A 21,683-nucleotide genomic window follows, 5' to 3' on the forward strand; every position below is an offset into this window, starting at 1 on the left:
AAAAAAGAAGAAGATAGCAGGAGGGGAAGAATGAAGGGGGGGAAATCAGGAAATACGACGAACCATAAGAGACTATGGACTCTGAAAAACAAACTGAGGGTTCTAGAAGGGAGGGGGGTGGGAGGATGTTTTAGCCTGGTGATGGGTATTAAAGAGGGCACGTTCTGCATGGAGCACTGGGTGTTATACGCAAACAATGAATCATGGAACACTACATCAAAAACTAATGATGTAATATATGGTGACTAACATAACATAATAATAATAATAATAATAAAGTAATTGCAGTGGAAACAGCTACACTATGAGCGAGGTCTCTCTGAGAGGCATAGTGCGAAGTACTATATGTGGGTGTACATATATATACCCACACACATAATTACCTCTTGTGTAATTCTTAAAAGACCATTTTACTTATGAGAGAATTAAAATGGAAAATGGGAAGTTAATTAACTTACCCAAGGTCACACAGCCAGTGACAGAGTATCATTCCAAACCTGGTTTGACTTTAAAGCCCATGCTTTTAACTGCTTTGCTTATGACAAGTGAGCTTCCAATCATCCTTCAAGACCTAGTCCAAGGACATTTAATCTCTGAAATCTTTACTGTCTTGTGTAGGCAAAGAGAGCAGCCCGGCCCCTTACATTTACTTTACACATATCTTTATGGTGGCACCTTTTACATTTATGTTATATAAACATTTGCACTCATTATCTGTTTAGAAATCTATCTCTGCTCCTTTGAAGTCACTGGTTTAGACTTATTCATCCTCATATTCTCTGAGTTTAGTACCATATCTAGTCAATAACAGGTGCTCAGTAAGTGGATGGATTGACTGAACAGCACTTCCTTTTAAGAGCAGTATCAATATGAAAGAAATAAGTGAGAGAGGTAGGTGGCAGAAGCTGACGAAGGCTTGAAGGCTCTGCCCACCAGGTCATCATGCATGAGTTTGACCTGATTTGCGAGAAAGCCCAATCAAACATTGCTTAAAAGAGTGGAGACAAAAAACATAAAAACAAAAACAAAATTCAGCTTGCTGCACTTTACATTTTTCATCTAGTGGTTTTGGCATTGCACTGACACTCAGAGCTACAGGTCAGGCCTAAGTTCACCTGGGCTTAATTGGAAAGTACATAGACTTGTTTGGGGAATGCTCTAGGGAACAGCTGACCAAGAGACCTCTGCTATCAACTTGAAATATAGCCCTATGAGGATTTAACAAAAAAAACTCACTGTTTTTTAGCAGCATGCCTTCCATTTTTCTTGGCTGAATTTGGTATCTTTTTAGTTTAAAACAAAGAATAAAGACAACATTTGATCTAAACACTGTTAGAAGTGATGTGGAAAACATGTAGCCCATCAGCAGATTGATTACACTAATGGCCCCAACTCTTTGCCACTCAAATCCATACCCTTTGCCCGATCGCTTTGCAGTGCCTCCTACTCTGACTCTGAACCAAGCTACATGACTGGGCAGGTGATCAACTTTCCTCGTTTGCCCTGGACTGTCTTGGTTTTAGTATTGAAGATCTCACATTCTGGGAGACTCCCCAGCCCTAGGGACATCCCTCAGTCAGAAACACCAGGATGGTTGATCACCCTCTTAGCCAATGGGATGGGACACAAGCAGAGACTAAGAAAAAACTTAAGTGGGGTTGTCTTCTCTTTTGTGCTTCCTTCATCACCAAGAAAAAAGGCCCAGAATAGCCTTCAGGAGAATGAGAAACACATGGGGGTGGGGTAGCCACATCATTTAGCTGCCCCAACCAGGACAGCCCATATCTGCCACTAACCTAAGGACTCATAGGTTCTGTGAATAACACAAAGATATGTTAGATATGAATCCAGGCTACAGAGACACTTAAATATGCAAATGTAAGCAGAATAATAAGCAGCACATGATTTTTGCCTTTGCATAACTGAAAAATATCATTAGAAGAGAGAGCAGATTCATTTCTTCTATGCTAGCTGGGTGAAATTATGACCAGTGTGTAGACTCTATATGAAGACAAATGTAGATGAAATTAGATTTCTTCATGAGGAAGAATTTTTTTAACAATCACCACTGTTGAAAGCTGTCCAGGGTTGGCTTCTTGGTTCATGAACTGTCTCTCAGTTGGGATGATGCTGCTGAGGCTGGAGAGAGGGGTGACAAAGCTGCTGTAAAGTATCCAACTTAATGATGTTTACTGAAGGGTTCAAATGTGCTGAACATTAAATCAAACTCTGGGCTTGATGCACGTGTCTCATGCCCATAAAGTTGGTTCTGCTGGGGGTAGGCTATTCCAGACAGAGGAGTCAGTATATACGAAAGCATGGAGACAGGCAGAGGCTTGATGTGTTTGAAGTCTTGTTAGATTATGGTATATGCATATGGATATAATGTATAAATGGGTAAGTGGAGATGGAGATGGGCAACAAAGCAAAAGTGATAGTATGGTGGGTTTGTACTATGTTCATCTAGCTACGTAAGTACTCATTTTCCAAGGATCCCTTTCCCTGGATAATTCAGGGTTGCTTTGGGCCACAAGAGTCATTTTATACAACATTTGAAAGGAGGAAGTGAAGTAGTAACCACATCCTGTTTGGGCTTAGAAGGTATATGCAAGGTACCAGGGGCTGCTGCAGATCAAACACAGTGTTGCTTATCTCCCTGTCTACTGTGGGTCAGCAGCAGGCTTGCAGCTCCTCCAGCTCCCATCAGATCTCCTTAAGCTTTTCCAGCTTCCTATGATGAAGGCTATTAGCTTCTCCTGTAGTCACCCAAACACTCCATTAAACTTGGAGGTTTGGAAGCATTGAGAGTGTAACACAGGTTCCATTTCATCCTTGTGGGTTCCAGTTTGTCTTTGCAGGATCCAGTTTATCCTTGTTCTCCCTCTCTTCATGTCCATTTTTTTCTTTTTGACTGCATGCCATGCAGACAGCACTTTAGGACTCAGCACCAATACCAAAGAAACCACCTTACACAGACTGTGCAACCAGCATCCAGAACTGTAAGGTCAACTTCCTATAATAAATCCCTAATTCCAAGTCACTCTTAGTGGTTCAGCTTTTCCAATCAATCTCGGATTGGTACTGATAGACCCTAGAAAATAAATTGCATATGACCTTTAAGGAGGTAGCCAGCATGGGATTAAAAGCATGGTTTATAGAGTCAGACATAACTTGAGCTTGTAAACCTGCTTCCTTACTGCTACTTCATGAGTTGTTTATCCTTATCTTGTGTTACAGAAAGCCTCCAAGATGACTCCAATGACCTTCACCTCCTCTGCCCTGTGTAGTCCCCTCCCATATTGTATCAAGGTTGGTGAGTATGATAGAATACTGCACAAATGATGGTGTGTCACTTCTGAGTCAAGGTCATAAAAGATACTGCAGCTTCTGCCTCTCTCTCTCTTGGTTTATTTGCTCTGAAGAAAACCAGCTGCCATGTTGCAAGGATACCCAATTGTTAACAACCATGTGACTGAATTTCCAAGTCAATCCTCCAGCACCAGTTGAGCCTTCAAATGACTTCACTCTGCCATTGTACTTGTACATTGTACTTTAGTCCTTTATGTAAAATCACGAGACTCAGAGCCTGAACCACCCACATAAGCTACTTTCCGATTCCTGACACTCAGAAACTGTGTGAGGTAATATTTATTGTTTTAAGTTTCTAAATTTGGGGGTAATTTGGTATGTAGTAGTAAATAACCAATAACCTATACAATAAATAACAAATTAATTTCCTAAAAAGTAAAATGAGGGTAACTATTATACCCACTTCATTGGGTTGTTGTCAAGATTAAGGGCACAACTGTATATAAAGCACTGACTGCTGTGTTGGGCACGTGGTAAATGCATAAATGAGTGCTGTTCCTGCTGTTAGTGTTATTGTTGCTTTTGTCATCTCTTCCAAACTTGGCATTCTAAGATCACTTCACTTCAGGCTACAGTGGTAGGTATAGGCTTCAGTGTGGAGGTGATATTTGTATTGGATCTGAAAATCTACCCTCTCATAAATTTATGGTGCTTGGCACTTGAAAAATCACTGGGTGTGTGGCAGAGGTGGGCATGGAGAAGAACAGCTCCATACCTGGACTGTGTTAAGTTTGATCTTCCTGGTACAGGGAGGGCACACCCTTAACTCAAAGGAAGAGTCTTAACTTGGATTCAGACAGCAACTGACAATAGCAGCTCATGTAGGTCCACCAGTGGCCCAAGGGCTAGAAAATATTAAAGGTTGGGAATTAAAATCTGATGCCTGCCTGCTTGGGAAATTAACTCAGTTGGTGATAGAGAGTTATTGGAAAGTTGCAAGAAGCATGGGCACCTTCCCAGGACTTGATGGTGCAAACAAATTGAATGGCATTTAACATATCTAATTGTTAATGAAATGGAGTATTAATTGTGGAGTGTTAATTCCTTCCCTTCAGCAGTAGTTGCTTGCTTTGACTGGAAGTATTTGCATCAGAATAATAAAACACTGGGGCTCAAAGAGGTTTTCTAGATGAATGCAGACTTCTTACTTTTACAAATGGGGTAACAGGATGGGGGAGATTATAGATATATAGATAAAAATAATGCTGAATCCCTATTTTATTCTTTCCTGAAGGGGTCCTGGGCTGGGAGCTAACCAGCATTGAATAAATTACTTATTTTCTCTAAGCCTCAGTTTTCTCATCTGTAAAACAGGAATAACATGCATTTTGTCATAGGTATTATGAGGATTCAAAAAATGCTTGGCCCATAGGATGTGCCACATAAAATGCAGTTTTAATATTCTTTATTTTATATGCAGATTTTCAATGTTATGTTCTTTATACCAAGCAGAAAATGAATATTTAGATATTGTTGGGGCTGTTCACCCAAATTATGAGCTTTACTTAAAAAGAGTTGCTTAAATTTTTTCAATGAATCAAGTCAAATTGCAAGATATCAAAAATGACATCTTCTACAATAAGGATCACCTTCCAGTTCTGCAATCCCTGAGGGTCAGGCCACCATGATTACTTTCTCTAGGTTAGTTTAACCCAATGAAAGAGAGTTCCAGAGGCTCCTTAGGAGGAGAAGGGTATCCACCAACAGAGATTAAAAGCCACCTCTACTATAATTTATAACATGACCCAGAATGTTATTCAAAGTACTTGATTCTCAACAATATGAGAATTAATTTCCTTTGGCTTTCTGAGTCCCACCACGCTTACCTTACTCTTTGCCCTTTGTTGTGAAGTCTTCTTCCTCAAGAGCTGGGGGATCCTCATCCTATCAATGTTCCTCCATTCATATTATTTTTCTTTGGGAAATAACTAAAACTTGGCCTAGTCATATTGTTATGACCAGGGGCATCTACTATGAAGGAATAGGAAGTATCACAGAAAGGAAGAACATGAAATAAGATAGGTGACGTTCCAGAGGGGTAACAGAGAAGTAAGAGTTGAGAGCTGGATCATGGGCAAAATTTAAGCCACTAGAAGAATTAGTGAGAAGTCTGGGTCTGGTGCAAAGAAACCAACTCCCAGAACTGGGAAGCAAGCAATCAAGAAATTACAAGACAGGGCTTGGGAATATGGTCAATTCATGTCATGGTGCAAAGCAGGATCCACTATGACTGTCTTATTTCCATTGTGTTTAGCTTCTCTTCTGGGGAAAAGGAATCAAACTGACTTTGTTGAAGACTCAATAAATATGAATGTTTACATGATATATGGAATATTTACATGATCTCAATTTATTCATCAGACTATTTGGAATAGGCATTACTCTTTCCATTATCCAGTTGAGAAAATTAAAGCTCAAATTACTTGATTCCTCACAGCTCCATAATTAGTGAACACAGGAGCCAGGACTTGGACGTTGGATCTATATCTGCCTAAGTATAAAACCTGGATTCTCTCTCTACTATCAAGATTAGGCTTAGAGTACTATTAGAATTACAGATAGGAATCAAGTAGCTCTAGTTAGATACCCCTGTGAAGTGGTAGTGGAGATGAGTGAGATGAGAACCAGGATGGTCAGCTTATAGCAGGGTAACAAGCCTATCTTTAGATGGAAAATGGCAGCATTACACTTCTTTGGGTATTCCTCTAACATTACAATGGACAGACTCTCCCCCATTACTCTGAGTCTTGAGCAATCATATTTGAAATGAAGGCTCACAGTTCATGCAATATTTTTATCTCTTGGGAAAGAATGGACTACATTCATTTGAGTTGAAGCCAGCACATTTATATTTACAAATTCTCCCCTTGAAGGCAGGGAAGTGTTAAAGGGTGTTTAGAAAGATTTTAAACTAAAATTGAATCAAGACAGTTTAACTTCATTCTCAGTGGGCAAGTAATGAAAGGACACTTGAATAGTTTTAAAAACCTGAATTTAAATCCTGGTTCTGCTTTATGATGAATGATTTGGCTTGGGGCCCTGTCTCATTTCTCTGTACTTACTCATTCTCTTCTTTAAAAGGTAGAACAGGGAAAACTGGGTGACACAGTCAGTTGGGCATCTGACTCTTGTTTTCTGCTCAGGTCATGATCTCAGGGTTGTGAGACTGAGCCCCACATCAGGCTCTACACTCAGTGCAGAATCTGCTTGTGATTCTCTCTCTCTTCCCCTCCCTGCTCATGCTCTCTAAAATAAATAAATAAATCATTAAAAGGTGGAACATAACTGCTCCCATTAATATGATAGTGTTGCTGTGAAGTAATAGAATGAGGAATGTGTGAAATAATTTTGTAATCTCACTGTGCCCATGTTGAGGTTGACACTTTTCCTTAAAAACCAAAGGCCAAGGTCCCCATTTGCCTAGAACTAGAGGATGCCCAGGAAAATGGAAATCAGTACTTACACTCTGTATCTAGAGACAAAAGGACACAGTGCTGCCCTGTGAGAACACTGAACTCAAAGTCAAGGTGTCTGGGCTACTTCTCACATCTTCCAGTCATTAACAATGTGAACTGGGCAATTATTCCTTCACCTCTCTGAAACTTATTTTCCTCACTTGTTAAATGGAGAAAATAATCTAAAATCTACAAAACTGGTTTTCAACCTTGGCTGCAAATTAGACTCTCCTTGGGTGTTTCTAAAAGACTAATGCCCAGGAGGAACCCAAGTTTAATTAAGCCAGGATCACTAAGATATGACACAGGCATCATTATTTTTGAAACTCCCCAGGTGATTCCAAAACACAACCATGTTTGAGAACCATTGATCATCTTAATGGTTTTAAGGTCAGGGCCCTTCAATGTCTAATATTCTAGTGTTTTGAGAGAACTTCTATTTACCTCCAGGTTGGTCCATCTCCAATTCCTTAGTATAGTTAGGTAATATCATTGGGAACTGCACATACCAACTATATTAGTTTCCTAGGGTCACCATAACAAAGTACCACAAACAGGGTGGTTTAAACAACAGAAATGTATTGTCTTACTGATCGGGAGGCCTGAAGTCTGAGGTTAAGGTGTCAGCAGGGTTGGTTCCTTCTGAGGGCTATGAGGAAGAATCTACCCCCTGCCCTTCCCTCAGTGCTGGTAGCTTCCTGGCAATCTGGCATCCCTTGGCCCATAGAAGCATCATCCCAATCTCTGTCTTCATCTTCCTATGCATTCTCCCTGTGTGTATGTCTTTGCTCAAATTTCCCCTTTTTATAAAGATGCCAATTAGATTAAGGGCCCACTCTACTCCAGCATGACCACATCCTAACTAACAATGTCTACAGTGACTATTTATAAATACGTTCACAAGCTTAGGTACCGAGGTTTGAAAATCAGCATGTGGATTTTAGGGGGATGCAATCCAGTTCATAAAACCAGTACCTGGATTTCAGCAATTGGGAAGGGCATGGATCATGGCAGGTGACCTCTTGAAACTTCCATGTCTGGTTCCAAAAGAGCACCCATTCTCATGCTCAACATAGCACACTCTTATACTCTCCCTGAGCTCCAACCCCAGCCTTGCCAGTTCTTAGAATTCTATGCCCCCTGACTGTCCCTACCTATCTCTTCCAGTGATCCACTGCCAAAGAAGGAGACCCTGGCCCCTTTATTTGCCAGTTTAGGGATTTTACTTTAAGCATCACAACCCCCTGCCAACCACCTCTAGTTATTAAAATGCAGTACAGGATGTCTCACTCTGGCTGTTACATTATCATTCCTCATTAGAGACTCCTCCAGGGCCTGAGACATCCCTGCACTGACTTTATAATTACAAAGTCAATTTCTAAACAGACATTTGCAAATAAGTCAATTTAAATACTGAGATTTGCAAACAATAATTAAGCAGTAGCTTCTTTTTAAATATCTCTATATATAATTAATGCCTGTGGGCTTTTCATTTTACCTTGCAACTGGGTAGTTTGCAATTGTTTGTTGAACTAAAGGGTTTTCTGAAAGCAAATCAAAGCACTGGGGAGATTTGGGAAGCAATTGAAGAAAGGGTTTTTCCTCTTCCTCCTTCCTCCTTGCTTTATCTGATTGGCTGTGCTTTTCATCAGTTGGGATTATGACAGGGGAGGGAGGCTGGAGAAGAGTCATTTTCTACAGTAAAAACAGCAACAACAATACAGGATTCTGGTCTGGTGATAGACTGGCTAACATGGCTTCTTAAGAAATGCAACCGGGGAATCTCCATGCTGGAAGCCTCAGCTTCTGTTGATTTCAGCACCACCTAAACAGGGAGAGCTCTCAGTGGCTCAGCTCTGACAGTGCTTCTCCCTGGTTTAAAAAATCTAGAGGTAATAAAATAAAATAAATAAATAAATAAATAAATAAAAAATAAAAAATCTAGAGGAGTGCCTGGTGGCTCAGTCAGTAGGGCATCCAACTCTTGATTTTGGCTTAGGTCATGATCTCAGGGTTGTGAGATCGAGCCCCATGTTGGGCTCTGTGCTCAGATTGGAGTAGCTTGTCCCTCTCCCTCTGTTCCTCCCCCCCACCTTGTGTGCTCTCTCTAAAATAAATAAATAAATAAATAAATAAAATCTTAAAAAAAAAAAACTACAGTGAGTCCTTGTTACCTGCAGGGTAAGGCTCTGATTCTGGCATTCATGGTCCTTAATAATTCGGCTTTACTCTCTCTTTTAACAAGTTTTTTTTTTTTTTTAACCTACTATATGCTAAAGAAAATACTAGGTAACAAGGGCATGCTGGTAAACAAGACAGTTTATTTCGAGATCTAATGGGGATAGAAACCCTGAAAAAGTAAATTTATGGATGATGAATGTTACAAAAGAGGAGGTAGGAGTAAATTCAGGTTGGTCTGGAGACTTATGAATGGCACTTTAAAAAAGTGGTATTTCAGCTGAAATCTCAAGGATAAGTAGGCTTTTAACAAGGTGAAGATTAAGGGGGAGGTTATTCTAGGTAGAGGAATTCCCATTAGAACTCAGAGATAAGTGAAAAAAGCGGGGCTGAGTGGTAGCTGAAGTAGAGAGGGTAGGACATGAGGCATGAGCCTAGGCAGAGAAGCAAGGACTGGAATCTTGAAAGCACTGTAGGCCAGGTTAAGAAGTTTGAACTTTGGCCTAAGGAAAATAGGGAGCCATGGAAGGGTTTCAGGAAGTGATGTGACCAGTTTGGCATATGCTGTCCTAGCTGTGTCCTCAAGCCCTACCACATAATGTCCTCCCAGATAGTTGGTAATTCAAAAACTCTTGAGTCTCTGTTCCTAAGATCTCCTCCAGTAAGGAGGTTCTCCCCAATATTCTTAACCCAATTAAATACCTCAGCTTCAAAATCTGATTCAGAAGTCACAGACTCTTTAAAACATCTTTAATCCGACTACCACTGCCTTATAAGATTGGATTGCCTTCTAATCAGTGCTTCTAAGACATTTTGTTCAACTCTCTAGTTCAACTTATACCATGCATATATTTATACATGCATATAATAATGCAACTATATAAATGTATATTATATATGCAACTGTCTAGTTCAACAGTATTTATACTAATGCATATTAATGGTAAAAGCTTTCATTGTTTTCAAGTTAGTGTATATATCTCAGCAAAATGTTAACAAATAGTAAACATAAATAGCTTATTATAATCACCATCAATTTTACCAATATCATAAGCATTTTTCAGTGGAAATCCCCACAGGTACTGTGGCAGAAGCTGAGATGTTTTGCCTTCAGAATGACCTCAAGCACAGTCATAATTCTCCTCAGTCTATTGGCAACCCATTCACATTATGAGGCAAGAGCTTCTGTATAGCTTTCCCTCAGGAAGAGTGGGGCTGACTGAGGTCAGCATTCCCCAGAAAAGAGGTGGAGACTCAACATTCCACAGTTCATAGGGGGTCAGAGTCATTGATTGTTTTTATCAAGGTGCTGATATTCCCAGCTTAAAATACAGGAAGGGGAACTCCACTGACCCCTAGGACTCTGTTTCACCCTGTCTCTGAGATAAATGTCTGTTTTCCCATGTCCATTCTTATTAGAAGGCAGGTATAATCCAGGCCCAGAATCTGGGCCCTAGAAAAGTCCACCACTCTACAAATGCAAAGCCAGCCTGGGGAAATTAAGGGTATGACCAGCTGAGGGACCTCTACTTCCTCCTTGAGTCATCTTATTTTTTTGGCTCACAACAGTCAGTGCCAGGGGTAACTGACCTTCAGTGGGCTGCAAATCTCCCAATTCGGATACCTAACAGATTATGAGTGACCCCGATAGTCCTTTAAAATAAGGATTTTGTTTCCTTTGGTAATGTGTTCCAGAGGCCTTGGTATTAATTTCTTATGGTCTTTTCTTGGGAGACCCATCACCTCTGGAAGGGCATTAAATGCTGATGGGAAAGGGTTATACAGACTAGATACACAGTTTCCTAAAATCCTCAATGCTCCAGTGTAGGAGTGAATCATCAGTGATTGTCCCTAATTCTGACCCTCATATCCATTCATTTCAGCTGCTGGCTCATGTTCTAGATGCAACTGTCTGGGATAATCAGATATTGGTTCTAAGATTACTATGAAGTTCATTTTTTAACCTGGGTAAATAAATGAACAAAACCTACTAATCTTGATTCCTACTGTGTCTAATTAAGAATCTTCTCAAGTAGCTACAGGCCTGGGTACTTCTTATATTTCCTAATGTGATTCAGTTCAGAACCACTCATCCAGATTGTCATTTGTCAAAAGTCAGCTTAATTCTGATTCAATTGCCTGTGCCATATAAAGTAACCCAAAGTGGGGATCCAAGGCAGGCAGAAACAGACCGACTATCTAACTTTGGTAACCTTTTGTATTTGTCAGCCATCAAGAGACTCAAAGAAGTGCTCAAGGTGATGAGGAATGAGCTGCATTCTAGTTTCTTCCTATGTTTTGGCAGCTTTGAATCAGCCCTCCCACATCTGAGTAGGTGCACACATCTCTAGGTAATCCCACTGGTGTATTTTTCTGGTCCTTCTCCTCTCACCCTTCTCTTCCCTCTTAGTTACTTTTTTATGTCTTCCTTTTTGGTTTCCTTTCTCTGCTTCCTTAGAGCCAGAAAGTGGCTCAGTCAGCCCCACACCAGAATGAGGATACTCAGGGTGGGCAGATCATGGTGCCTGTGGTCATTGCATGCCACTGGAAGTGTCACTTTATTTCTTGGGCCTCCTTTTCCCTTCATATTTAGTTGGATTCGATCTCCCTTTTTTAAAAATTATGTTATGTTAATCACCATACATTACATCATTAGTTTTTGATGTAATGTTCCATGATTCATTGTTTGCATATAACACCCAGTGCAATCTCCCTTTCAATACTAATTATACTATTCTTCTTCCCTCTCCTTTACTACCTCCCTCTGTAAAAATTTTTGAAAGTTGGATTTTGAATAAATGGAGGATAATCATTTCAGTCCCTTTTGTATCCACTTTTAGTCTAACTTCTAAGGTTCACAACTAAGCAGAAGACTGTTGTACAGAAAAGTCAACACTCACAGCTAAATGGAGGTGTTCTGGTTAACTCCCTTTACTGGAATTTCATGTACTTCACCTTCCCCATTAAGTGTGGATGTCTATTTTCCTACCCCTTTGAATCTCTCTTGCCCTTCCTCATGCAGTCAGGTCCCTCTTTCACCATGGACATCTTTCTTGATCATTCAAACCCTCCTTGAATACTTTGGCCAACTACACCATTTACATCTGAACTTTAACACGTAATATTTAAGTACAGTTTTACACCCTTTTGTTTGGTGTTGTTTGGTGTGGTACGTCTGAGCTGTGAACATTACTTATAAGATGCTGGAGGATAGACATTTCATTCTTTTCTTCTGCTTTCACTCCTCAGGGTGTCAAGCTCAAAATAAAGCATGTGATGTGCACTTAAGATAGAATTTGAGACAATTACAAGTTTTTCAACTTAAAAATAATCTCTTTCAATTCCCACAATTTACACACAAAGAAACTCTTAGACAAAGTGACTTCAAGAGGGTTAATGGTTGAACTTGACTAAAATCTAGGTCGCCTCAATCCATTTCATTTTTTTATATAATTTGCTGTTTATTTCTCCAATACCTAAGCATGCCCCAGATCCTCAAAAGTATTGGTCCCTTAACCCATTGTACTTCCAATTCTGTACAGTTTCACAGAGATACATTTCATCAAGATATACCCCTGATGTCCTTCTCTAAGTCAATTTTAAATTAATGTGTTAATTAGTCCACATAGATGTCTCCTTTATGAAGGAGGAAATGATGGGTTAAGAGAAGGAGCTTTCCAGCTTGGAATCTGAAGATCTGCCTTCAGTTCTCTGTTTGTGCCTTAGTAACTCTATGAGCGTAGGCTTACTACTTCATTCCTCTACACTTATGTTTCCTCATTCATAAAACTGAGCATAAATACCCTCATTTAACAAAATACTGTAATGTTTGGATGAGGTTTGCCCTTTCTTAACTGTGATGAGTCACTGAAACATCAAATATGGGTTTTTCCCACTATTATTAATAAAAAATAATAAAGTATAAAAGTATTAGCACCAGTTAGGGAAGCAGCACCCTCATTTTGCTTCTTGAGACTTTACTTGGTGGGCAAGAAGCCATCATCAATATTGGTGACAATTACATATACCTCCTCTCTTCTTATGTGTGTGTAAGACCCATAACTTAAAACACTTGCTGCTATTCAGCACAAAAACAAATAGCAAAGCAACTCTAGCTATGATGTATTTCAACAGCATAACTTAGACATGCCACCATTCTGTTAAATTATGAATATCTATCACCTGATGGAGTCAATGCTTTTATTTGGAACAGGGAAGGAGGGAGACAAAGAAAAAAAGAAAACACAAGAAGATGCGGTTGCTATAGCGATTAACAATGGGTATCCTCTGAACAGGGTTTAGGGATGCTGATGCAGCTAAAACAAATGTTTGTGTTTGGCCACGGTGGAGACGGTGACGGATTATGGAGCCTTGGCCTTGAGCCTTGATGTAATCCAATTCTAAATAAATCATAAATCTAAGTGCAGACTGGTAAGGCAGAAAGAATACCAATTCAGGCCAAGGAGTAGCAAGTGGGCAGTGGTGGCCAGGATTGATTATGGGGTGTGAAGCAGGGAGCACTGACAGGAGGAGGACCATGACCAGCCTGCAGGGATGTACTTCTTTCTCTTCAAGCCTTAGCCAGCCTCCAACAGAGCTGCCAGACCTCAGTAGTGCGAATGAGAGATCACTGCTGAATTAGCCACAAGGCCAGGCATTCTGCCGCCTCCTAAATTTTCTTAGATGAAAGGATTTTTCATCATGAAAGGTGCTGAATTGCTAATGTTTGAGCTAGATTCATGAGTCCCTCACTTGGAAGGACTCAGAAGTTAGCTGAGAGTTTCTCATGGGCCTAAAGTCTGCTGGAGTATGGGAAGATGCTATAGTTAAAGCACTTGGATATGGAATAATCATATACTTGTGTGAGGGGGTAACAGGAACAAAGAAAATCGTTAATGCAGAATGCTGATGTTCTTCCTCATTTTCTGTTTTTGAAGAGAAAGAGACAATGAAGAGTGAAATGGAGAACCAAAATGTTGGTTTTATGTACACTGGAAAGGACAGGGCTGCTCTTGGGAGAAAAGGAAGAATGTAGAAGTCTGTGAGCAGGGATTAAGAACAATATGAGCCATCGTGGGCTGGGCAAGTATGAAAGAATTTTAACAAGTTTGTACAGAGAAGGGGGTATTTAAAAATTGTTGGAAAAGTTAAACAATTAAGTTTCAAGAAGTTTTGTTGTATTTAAAAAATGGACTGCCTGTTATTTATTTTTATTTTTTAAAGATTTTATTTATTTGTTTGAGAGAGAGACAATGAAAGACAGAGAGCACATGAGAGGGGGGAGGGTCAGAGGGAGAAGCAGGCTCCCTGCCGAGCAGGGAGCCCGATGCGGGACTCGATCCAGGGACTCCAGGATCATGACCTGAGCCGAAGGCAGTCGCTTAACCAACTGAGCCACCCAGGCGCCCTGGACTGCCTGTTTTAAGAATTGCAAGAAACTACAAAATAAGATGTAAATTTCTTTTCAAATTTCTTGGATGTTATAGCAGAGTTCCTTACAAATGCAACATATTGTACTAAAATTGAATAACTAAATATTATTTGGCTTCATTCTGGAAGATACATCTGGGGTTTGGGATAAAAAGTATAATATTCAGAATCAACTCATTTAAAATCATCATCCTACAACTGAGCCCAGAGGGTATTTTCTTTATGGCTGTCAAATTAATGACCTATGGCACACAAGATAGTTGTTGATACAACATGAGCAGCAGTGGTCCTAGGACTACCTCCTCATTGCCAAAGAGATACCATGGACTCCACTTTGAGGTCAGAATTATGGTATTTAGGCAATATTGTTGGGCAAATAGAAGTAAATGTTCACTGAACTGAGTAAGTCTAAGGAAGATTACTGTGGAACAGTGGATACAAAGACAGGATTAGATGTGCAAGAGATTATTAGGGTAGAAGTGTCTACATGGGATAATAGGGAGCAAGCAGGAGAAGGCAGGGAGAACCTTCAGACTGCAACCTTCAGATGCAGGTCTGACTCCATGGAAGGAGGACAAAAAGGAAGGAAATGTAAGAACATCCTCAGACTGCACTTGTTTAGAAATGCTTCAAGATGGGTCAAATTCACTCATTAGAGGAATGCTGCATCCCACAGGAATGAGCTGGCATTAGTACCTTCATTGTGCTCAGTCATTGGCTGGGAGCATCCCATAAGAAGTATGGTTTCAGGGGTGACAGATGCAGTGGGTCAATAACTGGGGTCATCTGTCAACTAGGTTCCCCTAGTTGCTCCCCATCAGGAGCAATGCATTTTCATGGCTACCATAGTGATCTTAGACTGGATATATTTATTGGGTTAACCTGGCTCCACTGGAGATTCAATACCTTAAAGAATTATAGACCTTTCTCAAAAGGGAGAGGTGGTCAGTGGCAGGCATAATGGACCAATTTAAGGCTTCATCCTAGGCCAAATTTTTAAGACAAAATTCCTGAGAATTAAGCTCCAGCTCTGTGGTATTCCATCAAGCACACTTTGGAACTAATATTACAGGCTACAGTATGACAACATTTTATGTGAATTTAGATTCTGCAAATTAGAAATACCACTGTATAAAATATCAATGTCTCACTTAATGCATAATATTTAACACTATGTGACTTGTTAAAATTAAAAACAATTCATCAAGAATTTCATAATTTCAAAGTGAGCTCTGCGAGTTATAAACTGTCTTTGATAGGGCCACAAAGCAGTACATGACTTTAGCTATTAAATAGAAAGATCCAATGTCCTGTGTCAGGATCAATCTTTAATTATGTAACATTTTTAAAGTTATGGTCCTTATACAAAAAATGCATGAATCTTCTCTTACTCCAAGAAACGTGCAAAGATAACTATAATGGCAATGTAAGAAGAAAAAGCAAACAAATGAAACACTGAGTTGTGGGTAAAACTTGCAGTGAACCAAGAGGTGGAGGAAAGAGGAGAAATTCTGGCAATTAAGTCTACAGGGTCTAGGATAAGGATTTATTTATGCACTCTATACAGTCTATTTTGGTGTGGGCTGCCTGACTGAATCTCCTAGAAAAAGTGAGGCTGCAATGTTTCTATCTAGTTGATAGCTGCACATGGGCAGGAAAGGGACTTATGAGTTGCATACTCTTCCAGACTGGAAGGACTTCTGCAGCTGATAATTGGGCAGCAGGTGGTAGAAGGTGGCTTGGAGGATCTTAAACTCCTAGATCAGGTCAGTGCAGTAGCAATTTATAGCCAAGAGTTACAAAACTATTTCACATTTCACCACCTATATGAAATGTCTGAATCCTGCTGTTAGTAAAGCTAATTAGAGGAAGGGAGAAAAAAGACAAAAATAAGGGTGAGCATGATGTCTCTTGGAACAAATCAAATAGCAGAACTCAGACTGAAACTCCAGATAATGCATAAAAATTCAGAGATACTATAGACTCCTGAATTTGGATACCCCAAAATGTGACCCAGGTAGACAGAGATGAGTGGTTTCAACTCCATCAGCTGATGCTTCAGAGACAGCCAGAGACTGCATCTCCTAAGTAACTTCCACTATGAGAAAGTGGGCCCCAAAAGAAAATGTTCCCTGGCGTACTGTAGACCCACAAATGGAAGGGGTAATGTCAGGAAAAACTGAAGAGTAAGAGAAACATCAAGTAACTGTGGGGCAAAAACTTGATAAAGTTTTCATCTTCCTTCCTTCTCATGAGAAATACAACCAGGATTGGGAGTTGACTGAATCTGAAAATCAACATGGTTGCTACTCTGGACTTGTCTAAGTCACTCACACCTAGGTTTGTTAGACATAACTTTAATGGATACAGTCAATGTTCAGCCCTTAGAAGATCCCACTGGACTCTGTAAGAGAGGAGAAGAGAAGGAAGTAGGGGTTTAGGCTGTGGATGAGAAGGACTTTTGGGTGATGCAAATAGACATGTTCCCTTCTTTAAGGAGCTTCTTAAACATTTCACTCAAGTTTTATTATAAAATGTGAGTATTCAGAGGCTCCCTTCTTTCTTGCCTTCTAAGAAAGTGATGTTCAGGGTTAATGGGTAAAATGAAGAATTGGAGGGAAAGGAGAGAACACTTGTTTTAAACAAGAAAGGGCAGAGAGTTATTTTTAAGATAAAGTGATAGATCAACATGGGTTAGAATTTGAAGAGCTTAAGGCTTTTGAAAGGAGGAAATATTTAGGGGCAGTTGCTACTCATTTTAAGTACAAGAAAAATATATTGAGAAAAATTACTTTGAGGAGTTTTTCTCTGAGTATTATGCTTGGCATCTATTTTTTTAGAAACTTTATTAAAGATTTAAATAGCCTTTTCAATTGTCAAATATTTATTCATATAAAATTAGAGTTTCTTCTAAATGTGACATTATGCTGAGGCAAGCCCTAGAATAGCGTAGCTTTATCTTGGTTATGTTGGCATAGGATATAGTTGAGCATCTATCTTTTCCCAATAAGAATTATATTAAAGTATAAATTATCCAAATTCCATTCTTAACTGGAAGTGTTCCCTCTAAATCAAGGGAAAGTCTAAATATTGGAGAAGCAAGTCAGCTGTATAAAGACTCAGAAACAGAATTAGAATGGAAGTTGCAGGGGTTACCAGGGATTCAAAATTAGAGCCTCAGGACTGGAAAATGCATTGTAAAATCATTAAGTTCAACCTCCTAGCCAGTCAGATTTGCCTCTGCAGTAAGCATAACAGATGTCCACCTAGCCTTTGCTGGAACCCTTCCAGTAATGGAGAGATCTCCATCAGGGCAGCCAATTCTGTGTTTGGACAATTCTTATCATTATAATGTTTCTTGTATTTAACCCAAATTTGTTCTCTGTGACTCACAATTATTGGTCTTCCTTCTACCCTCTGGGCACAGTAGAACATGGCTGAGAAGAGAGGCTCCACCATTTACTACTAACTATTGACCTAGGGCAAACTTGTAATATGAATAAGAATTTCTGCTTTTATTCAACAGACAGGTCGACTCCTAAATCATAGGTTTATTTTAAGGATTAATAGGATAATGTGTAGCATGGATTCAATACAGTGCCTTATACATAGTATGTTCCCAAAAAAATGTTTAAAAAACTATATCAATTTTACTAATGCAAATATTAGTAGAAAGTCATGATCAATGCCAAAGGATTCTAGCTTATCTCTTTCCTGTCAAAATGTACTTTTCTAGCCTTAGGTTGCTTTCAGTAATGAGTCTCCATCTTGGAATGAGTCTGATCGTAGGTATCTATGGCCTTGATATTGCAATCTGGCTCTGACCACTTAAGTTTCCAGGCTTTCTCTCTGTTTTGTATGTTCTTAAATTCTGAACTTGATCTCTGTGCATTTAACTCAAGCCTGGTAAGTGGACAATCTTTCTGGCTCCACCCAGACTCAATGAGAAGGACTGAGACGTTTCACTTGATACATATTAAGAATGCTGTACATGCTTCATGTTCTTCACAGATATGTCCTCAAATGGGTACATACTTAAATCTAATATAAGGGCAAAAGCTTCTGGGGCGTGCTAGAGCTCAGATGTCTCTGGGAGAAGAGTTAGACATCATCTCAATGCCCATGTATTTATTTCCATTAAAGAGCCGTGCAATCATTTTGCTTGGAAGCCGTGATAGGCAAAGCCCAGATCCTCCTGGGAGAAAGGAGTGTTGCCATGTTGTAGGAAGAGTTTTCTTCCTACAAATACCTTCCAACTATCATCTTCTTCAGAGTTGGCCTCAACTGCAGAGAACCACCTCACTGAAGTCATGTCCTTCTGAGGTTAGTTCACATGTAACTGACTCAGGGGTGTAAAGGCCTGACCGTTTCAGCCCAATATTGGAACTCTCATGAGCAATGCTCACTCTAGAGCTTTCTACCATGTTGATAGAGGCTTTATTGGGCCTATATTGCACTCACCTTCTTCTACCACCCAGTTCTGCTTCCACTCTCTTTCTTTCACAGGTGTTAATTCCTAAGAAAGATCATGCTAGCCAAAACTCTCTCATCATCTCTATCTGGAGAGTAGTGACAAGGGCTACATGAACAAGGAAGGACTTGAGATCTTAAGAGTGGAAAGTGGAGGGAATGGTGCTCAAGCAAAACTTTTAAGAATCTGGAGTAAAGCAACTGTGCTTTGAAGCACACCTGATGAATTTTGAATTGTGGGCACGTCCTTTCCCCTAGTAGGCCACAGTGGACTGAAATGCAGCTTGATTACTCTGTGTGCTTGGGTAATCACCAGGTTTAGATAGCCACAGCCAATAAAGTAGGGACAGCAAGAAGACACCTTGAAGAGGACAGATAATAAGCAGACTTTCTCCTAAATCCATGCAAAACATCACCACCCTGGTTGTGGAGGAAACTGGGGGAATAGAGCAGAATAGGCTCAGAATGATTGGGATCTAGGCCCTGATATCAATGGTGCCACATTTGTACATACTTATTGGTGGGGTGTCATGTATTTGGGTTACAACCATAGGAATAAATGTGTTCTGTAAATATGCTGCATAGTTGGAAGCAAAACTAAACAGGAAAAACAAGAAATCAATAAGCAGAATAAGCATATAAATGACTAGAATCTATTTTCTTAAATCAATTCCAGGGATTAGAAACTTGTACCTGGGGGCACCTGGGTGGCTCAGTCAGTTAAGGACCTGCCTTCAGCTCAGGTCATGATCCCAGGGTCCTGGGATCAAGACCCACATTGGGCTCCCTGCTCAGCGGGGAGTCTGCTTCTTCCTCTCCCTCTGCCCCTCTCCTGGTCATTCTCTCTCTCTCTCTCTCAAATAAATAAAATCTTAAAAAAAAAAGGAAACTTGTACCTGACTTAACTGAGGGGTAGAATAATACAAAAGCAAAGTTCAAAAGAAGACATCTATGAGACTCAGAAAATGAAACTGAAGATCTATGAATTGCTAATCATTAAATACAGATTCTCTGATGTGATATACAGTTTCAAGGGTTATGATGTCATAGTATAGTCTTATTGCAAACATTAGGAAACAGTCTCTTCTCTAGAATCAGAAATCATTACTAAGCACTACAGTAATTGCAGAGACACTGTAGAAGACAGTGTGTAGGTTCTGCAAAGCCTGATTAAATAAGCTTCAAGGACACAGAAATAAATGCATTGTGATGTGTTCTCTGCAAAGGGTCTGAGAGATTTAGATTTTCATTAAGACGGGCTGAAACACAAAATGTCTTCAGTTATCCAGGAAATGAAATTAAACACTTCCTAAGATTCCTACTTAATCAATGCTATTTTCCCCAATATATGGTTAATTGAACTGTCCGCCTCTTCTGTGGTCTGGGGTATATGGATAATTTGGCCCAGTAACATGGAGGATATTCAAATTCAAGGTCAGTTTTTTCCTAATAAAATGACCCCCTATTTTGGCTATACACTCTCATACTCTATATGAAATACACCTTGAGTCAACAGCCACATGTAAAAAATGTATTTAAAAATTAAGATGCTGAAATAGTGAAATATTTATCAAAAAAACATGAGAGGGTTTTGCAGTTAGAAAGATCTAAGGGGCTCCTGGGTGGCTCAGTTTGTTGAGCATCTGACTCTTGACTTCTGCTCTGGTCATGATCTCAGGGTCATGGGATCCAGTCTCGCGTTGGGCTCCACACTCAGCATGGAGTCTGCTTGTCCCTCTCCCTCTGCTGCTCCCCCCACCACCATCATTCTCTCTCCCTCAGATAAATAAATAAAATCTTAAAAAAAAATACCTAAATTGGAATCCCTTTTCTTTCAGGTAATAACCATGGGAAAGTTAGTTCTTAGTTTCTCTGTCAAATGGAACTGATATTAATCAGTACTTCATAGTATTATTGTGAGACACCAGAAGTAATCATATTTAGATACCAGACTCACAGTATTTAATAATTAGTTGCTATTATTTTCATTTCTATTATTGTCATTACATTTATTCTTAGTCTTCTAGATTGTAGTCAAATGTCAAAAAAAAGTCTTCACAATTCCATGCATATGAAGTGATCTCATGACTCTCACAGATACTGGTATGCCCATGTTTAGGAGGTGTATTATCAGAGTAGAGAACATCTGACTTGTACGGTCAAGACAAGCAAGGTGATGTGTAAGGCCCTTTCCATCCTGCTGCTCAGTCTCTCCTCAAATAAGACTCCCTGGCATCTCTGAGGACTTCACTGCAAGGACCCTGGACCTTTGAGCCACTTTGTTTAGGAGGTGCTGTCATTTACATCCTCACCTGGGCAATGACAATGGCACAACCAACCTTTCCTTTCCAGATGCTGCTGCTCCCATCACTGAGTGGGAATAGAAAAATTCATTTGTCCGTTTCTTCATTCATTAGATTTCCTGAGAGCCTTCTAAGTGCCCAGCACCCTGCTATTTGTTGGGCATACACCAGTTATCAAGACATAGTATTCACCCTCAAAGAATACACAAATGAAGGTGGGAAACAACAGGATGCAACAAACAAAAATCTGTATTTAAAAAACAGATTTTGAAGTCAGACAGATTTACTGTCTAACCCAGGTCTTGCTTTTATCAAGCTGTTTGATTTGAGCAAGTAATTGCATGGTTCCCAGGCTTCTGCTTTAAAATGGGAATAGTACCTGCCATGGGTCATTGGGAGGACCTCATGAACTAATGGAAATGAATACTTAGAACAGTGATTTGTACACAGTAAGAGTGTAGTAAATATTAACAGCAGT

Source organism: Leptonychotes weddellii, chromosome 14 (assembly GCF_054177405.1).
Source record: "Leptonychotes weddellii isolate Sample4059 chromosome 14, ASM5417740v2, whole genome shotgun sequence".
Classification (NCBI taxonomy): Eukaryota; Metazoa; Chordata; class Mammalia; order Carnivora; family Phocidae; genus Leptonychotes; species Leptonychotes weddellii.